We start from the raw sequence: 7,498 nt of genomic DNA, 5'->3' as shown, positions 1-7,498 counted from the left end.
AAGAAAATTAAAATCCTTTAAAATTTAATAGAGATACAGGTGTGAATAGGCACCTAAAATGTCATGACAAATTTTTATTATTTAATTTGGGTATAGGTGAATTTTTTTAATAATATGATTTACCTACCTTATGAGTAAATGACACCCAAGTGACCTAAAACTATATTAAAATTTAAAAATAAAATTAATATCTTAATCTATATAAATTAGAATATTGAGAATATTTTCAATGAATGGTAAATCATGGGTTGAGTGTGGTTTTAATGAAGCATAAATCATGAGTTAAGCATTAATTAGAAAATGAAATTAAAAGTTTCAACCCATATAATATTAATAACATGTGTTTCTATGCACCAATATTTAGAAATAAAATGCCAAAAATTAATAATATTTTTAATTTTTTAAATATTACCCTTTTTAACATTTAAGAAAAAATTTCTATGCACAAATATTTAGAAATAAGATACAAGAGTTAGTAATATTTTTAAATATTACTTTAAAACTCCCATTTCAAATTTATTTTGATATTTTTTTATTTTATTTTTACGTTTTAGAATTTTATATTTTTCATATATATATTTTAAATGTGAATAAATATATATTTTTTAATATTTTCCACCTTTTTTATTAAGAAATATATTTTTCAAAATAATTTCATGTTTCCTGTTTTTTGTATTTTTTGGGAAGAAAAATACAAGGGGCGACTTCATTTAATTGAGAAGATCATTTGTTTGGAGCTAAGAAATAGTGCCACAATCGAGCAACAGTGCCAAAATCAAAGTTCGTTTGTTTGCAGTGCGCTGAGCAACAATGCCACAATCGAAGATCACAATTTCCACAACCAATGCTAAGGCCTTCTTTGGCAGGTGTTTTAATGGGTTTTTATTTTTCATATCCATGAATAAATTGTTGAAGAGAAGTTGGGTGACATTAGAATATTTTGAAAAATGTAGCATTCAAAAGTTTTCAACTGATTTTTTTTCCATTTTTGTGAAAACTTTGGGTGACATTAGATTATTTTGAAAATGCAACAATCAAAATTTTGGGGCACACTTTTCTTTTCACTCATGATCAACAATCCCTCTTTGAATTTAATAAGCTCGTCACCGAGTATTCTCATAATTCCATGGCCTATTAGAGTGTTGAAGTCCCTTTGTGCAACTAGACCGGTATTACCTGCAGCCATTGCCATCCATGGAGAGTGGTGATTCTTGACCTTAGTTCTAGGGATATGGAAGGCTCTATTTCTTGCCCCCTCATCAATTTGTCATTTCTTCACTCACTTGATCTTTCTAGTAGTGTATTCCACCCCTATATTGTCATTCAATTGAGACATATTTTTCATTTGAAGAAGCTCAGTTTGTTCAACAATCAATTACAAGGATAGATACCATATCAACTCAGTAATTACAGAAGTCTCGCATTATTAGAGCTCTCGTTCAACATTTTGAATGGAAATATCCTTGTGGAGCACCAAAATGTCATCTAGAATATTTTATTATTTATACAAATCATTAGAATAACAAAACAACAACTTCAATCTACTCAATGATGTTGCACATCTATTTTTTCCTAATTTCACTTTTTCTCTCTGTATATGATAACAATGATAGTGGATGTTTTTCATTATTATATTTTCTATGGTTGGCCAATTAAAAAACAAACAATATTGTTACATTATTTTGGCATCACATGGGTCTTTATCTATTGGATGGTGCTTTAGATAAATTTGGATATTGAATTTAGTGGTAGATATATATTCCATGTTATTAAAAGATATCATATTAAGCATAATTAATTTATCACTTCCATCAATTATTAACCCATTTCTCTTCTTTTCTTTAAATCTCTTTATCAATAAAAAAAAATGTTAAACATTACTGCAAATCAAAGTAACAACTTACATTATATTATAAAATGTCTAATATGCCATATAGCTTATATTATAATATAACATCTCTAATATTTTATACACCATGCCACAACTATTGAGATATGATATGATGATGTTCCACACATGTGCCAATGAAGTGTTGCAAATGCCATCATGTTATCTATATCCTTGATTGAAGTGAGTAAATATTAGGATAGAAGACCAACAACCAAATTACGATTGAAATGACTTCGAAAAATTATGAAAATTTTGGTTTTTCCATATTCACTTCCTCATTATACAAGGTCAGAATGAGACCTGTGTGAAGTTTTGAACTATTTTTTGGACCTATTTGGCTATGTATATGTATGTAACATTTGATTTCTTTTTTAAATAACAAGGTACATTTTTTTTTCTTTGGTTGAAATAAAAAAGGTTGACATGCAACCATATGTACCAATGACTAACAAGAAGATATTGTGGTTGGCATGCAACCATGTGTAACAATGACTAACAAGAAGATATTGTTGTTGGAGAAATAATTGACCTACAACCATAGCTCAGAAGGATCCTAAAGAGTTATACATCGATTGCATAACCTTGATATGAAATGAAAGAGATGTTTAATGTGATGTAAAATACTGATGTGTGGTGAAATTGTAATATTTTTTTATTTAAACATGCCATTTATACAATTGTATGCATTTTGTTTTTGGAATTATTTATATTAATGTATATGTTTAATTATTTTATATGTTCTTTTATTTATGTTATTAGAAATAAGAAGTCATATATATATATATATATATATATATATATATATATATATATATATATAACATTAAAATATTTATTTCATGATATATTTTATATTCGAAATTTTTAAATAAATAAATAAAATTATAACTTTACTTTAAATTGTTACTATTATTATTATTAATTAAAAAATAGATACATTGTTTAGATAATCTTTAGCAAAATCACATAACCATTCTTTTGTCGACGCGTTTCGAACCAACCAGTGTGGTTCATCGTCAGGACAAGCATTTCAAAAAATATGTAAGAAAACAAATATAATAAAGCAATAGTAAATAGTATGTAATAAAAGCTTAATAACCTTTGTGAAAATTATAGTCTTCATACTATTATTAATTGAATAAATTCTATGTAACAATTATTTTTGTGCATATTTTTTTTATTATTAAAAAAATAGAAATATTGTTAAAAAAAATGTTTTTAATTTTAATTGAATTTTATTAATAATTAAATTCGTTTCTCATATTTAGGAATTTATATAACAAATTTAAAACAATATATTAAATTTTAGATTACCAAATGTTATTAAATCTTGTGTTCATAAATTAATTTAAATATAAAAATATATAGAGAGAGTTATTATGATTAAAGTGACATATATTCTTTAAATAAATAAAACTAAATTATAACATTACTTTAAATTGTTACTATTATTATTATTATTAATTAAAAAATGTCTATTAAATTAAAATAGATACACTTAAAAAAATATGTAAGAAAAACAATATAATAAAGCAATAGTAAATAGTATGTAATAAAAGCTTAATAACCTTTGTGAACATTTGTTAGGTCCCTATAATACTAGTGATTCCCTCATTACTATTGTCGTTGTATCCCTTATTATTATTGTTGTGCCCCTATTGTCCCCATATTGTTGTTATTGTGCCCCATAGAATCCCACTATTATTATTTTTGTGCATTTATATTATTATAGTTAGGTCGGCTTTGGTTATATTGTGACCCCTTAGACTCCTATATATAGAAAGGAGGTTTTTTCATTTGAATCATATAATAATTGTTTATTTCTGTAATGTAAAGGAGGTTCCCCTCTCGAAGAGGCTTATTTATAAGGCATTGATCTATATTTTCTATCTTTTTGTGAGTTGGTTTCATAACATTTGGTATCAGAGCTTTGGATTCTAGGGTTTCATTGCTCCAAACAGGTCATCGTGGAATTTTCGCTATAACTTTTTTTCTACGACGTTTCAGAAGATAAAAAAAACCCATTTTAGACAAAATCGCACTAAACCTCGAGTCCGAATTTTAGATCTTGTCTTGCTACATTTTTAGAGATATAATCTGAGAAAGTTAGAGTTTTTGCAGACCCCCAAATTACATTCCAAACAGATGACCTTGGGAAAATCGTCATAAATTTCACTCTGAGCATCAGATTGAATTTTCGTAAGAAGTTACAGAAAGAGGCCAGACTGTAGTTTTTTTGGATATCATTTTCAGAACCTAAGGTTGTTACAGTGACCTGCGGCACGTCGTACAAGTTCGCTCTACTGAACTAGTCTATACTTAGCTCATTGTGGGAGATTTGACATAACTCTTCATTGGAGAATCCAATATAAATAAGACTTATGGGGTTAGAAATATTACTCAGAGGGTTACCGCAAGAAGAAATTTCAGGCCTTGGAGATCCACAATTACAGAGATACATTAGATTCAATATCGAGCTCCTACAAAGTGAAAAAAGGTGCGTAGTTTTTTTTAAATTTTTGCATAAGATTGGTTTGAAAAATTAGTTTGAATGAATTCAAAGGGCATAGTGAAGCATTATTATCGGTAATTGATGCTCCGAAGAAAGAAAATGGAAACACCTAGTAAGAAACTTGAAAGCTCTAGCATGACTCATGAAGAAGAGGAAGAAATGCAACATGATATATCAAAATTACGAGACCAAGTGCAACAAATTTCACTCGCACAAAAAGTAACAGAAGCTAAGATGGATGGTTTAAAGAAAGACGTAGAAGCTAAGATGTATGGTGTGGAAGCTAAGATGGATGGTTTAAAGAAAGGCGTAGAAGCTAAGATGAATGACATGGAAGCTAAGATGGATGGCGTGGAAGCTAAGGTGGATGATTTAAAGAAAGGCATGGAAGATTTGAAGACAGATTTGACAAATTTTCTACAAGAAATGCTTACTAATGGCGAAATGGTAGTAAAGGAAACTCATGATGAGAAAAAAATATATGTTAATCATGATTTGCTAGACTCTAACATTGGATCGAAGAACCACCATATTCCAAAGACTGATATGTGGAAGTTTGATGGCAAGGATACTGAAACATGGATACTACAAATGGAGCAATTTTTTGATCTCCATAATGTGCAAAACACACAAAAGGTACGCATTGTAACTTTATATTTGGAAGCAAATCAATTTGTATGGTATCGATGGATTTTCTCTTGTAAACAAATTGTCACTTGGGCTATTTTTACGGATGAAATGATAACACATTATGAGGATACAAAAAAAACACTTTTTTTAGCCAATTGATAAATCTCAAACAAAAGGGTTCAATGATGGAGCACATTGAGGACTTCCAAAAATTGAATATAAGGGGAAAAGATATTCCAAAGGAGCATAAGATTGATGTGTTCATAGGGACTTTAAAAGATAACATCCAACATGAGGTTCACCTTTGGGAACCAGATTCATTGGAGAAGGAATTCAAGTTGGGAAGAAAAATGGGAAGCAAAATTATGGCAACAAGGAAGCCTACCACTCACAATCATAAATATGGAAGTGTTGCTGCCCCTAGCCATCCACAACCTAGAAGGTTGACACCACAACAATTGGAAGAAAAAAGAGAAAAAGGGCTTTGTTACAGTTGTGATAGCAAATGCACTAAAGGTCATAAGTTTGCCGAGAAGAAATTATTTTACACAGATTGTGAAGAGGAGGAAGAAAAGGAGCAAGAAATGTCAAAAGAAGAGGATATACACTAGAAACAAACCCTAGAAAAATAAGAAATGAATCTAACCATATCTTTTAATGCATTGGCTGGAATTACCACTCTCTGGAAAGTGCCATAATATCAAGCTATCCTTGGGATAATATGTATTGAATAGCCCAATGCTTTCCCTTCCAATGGGTGGTGCTGATGTTGTACTAAGAGTCCAATGGCTACAATCCTTGGGTACAATAGCTTTTAATTTTCATGAAATTCTCTTCAGAAGGAAAGGAGGTTGAATTAAAGGGTATCGCAGGGAAGCTAGGAAAGATAATTAGCCCTAACGGAATGACAAAGCTTCTAAAAAAGAAAAACGAGGTATAATTGCACAATTATGTTCACTAGAGGTTCCCACATCGAAATCATCCATTTCTCTAGATCTCCAAAAAGTCTTAGACAATCATTCCAAGGTATTTGAGACTCCCACCTATTCGCGATCATGATCATGCTATTAATTTGATTCCAAGAAGTGTTCCTCCAAACATCAGGCCTTACATATATCCCTATGTCCAAAAGAGTGAAATTGAACGTATGGTTGCATAAATGCTAAAGGCTGGTATAATTCAACCTAGTCAAAGTTCTTTCTCTGCTCTAGTAGTATTGGTTCAAAAGAAGTATGGATCATGACGCATGTGTCCAGATTATAGGGAGCTCAACAAGCTCACTATTAAAGATCAATTTCCCATTCCTGTCATTGATGAATTATTGGATGAATTGCATGGATCAATTTACTTCACCAAGTTGTATCTTCGTTCAGGATATCATCAAATTAGAATGAAGACTGAAGACATTCCAAAAACAACATTTAGAACTCATGAGGGTCATTATGAATTTTTGGTCATGCCTTTTGGCCTTACTAATGCACCTTCTACTTTCAAGGTTTGATGAATTCCATTTTCAAACCCTTCCTTAGAAAATTTGTGTTAGTATTTTTTGATGATATACTAATCCACAACAAGTCTTGGAAGGATCATGTCCAACATGTTGAGATGGTGCTCAAACTATTGGTGGAGAAACAATTATATGCAAAAATCTCCAAATGTTTCTTTGGAGTACAAGAGGTGGAATATCTGGGTCATATTGTGTCTCATGAACGTGTTAAGGTAGACCCTAGCAAAATTAAAACCATTAAGGAATGGAAAATCCCCACATCCATAAAGCATCTATGAGGATTTCTCAAGTTGATAGGGCATTATCGCAAGTTTGTTAAGAATTATGGGAGAATAGTAGCACCTCTAACAACATTATTGAAGAAAGATGCATTTTCATGGACTCCAGAAGCAACGAAGGCCTTTAAATATCTTAAAGAGGCAATGTGCCAAGCACCAGTCTTAGCTACACCAGACTTCACAAAAACCTTTATTGTGGAATGTGATGCCTCAGGAAATGGAATTGGTGTTGTTTTAATGCAAGAAGAAAGACCCATTGCTTTCGAAAGTCATCCAAACAAAGGAAAGTATTTACATGAAGATATTTATGAGAAGGAAATGTTGGCAATACTACATGCACTTAAGAAATGGCGACCCTACCTAATGGGAAGACACATCAAGGTAAAAACAGATCATGATAGTCTTAAATACTTTTTAGAAGAAAGATTTTCTTCAGAAGAGCAGCAAAAATGGGTCACAAAGATGTTGGGTTATGACTTTGAAATCATCTACAAAAAAGGGAAGAAAAATGTTGTCGCAGATGCACTCTCAAGAAAGGATGAGGATGTGGAAGAATTTCTTTACGCCATTTCTATTAATATCCAACTAGATTGGATAAATGAAGCAAGGGATGAATGGAAGAATGACAAGGAAGTGTGGGCACTCATTCAAAAGATACAACAAGATCCCAGTACATCTAA

This window comes from Pinus tabuliformis, chromosome 7, assembly GCF_031772625.1.
Source record: "Pinus tabuliformis cultivar Carrire ecotype Pingquan chromosome 7, CPIR1, whole genome shotgun sequence".
Taxonomy (NCBI): Eukaryota; Viridiplantae; Streptophyta; class Pinopsida; order Pinales; family Pinaceae; genus Pinus; species Pinus tabuliformis.
This window is presented reverse-complemented; position numbering follows the sequence as displayed.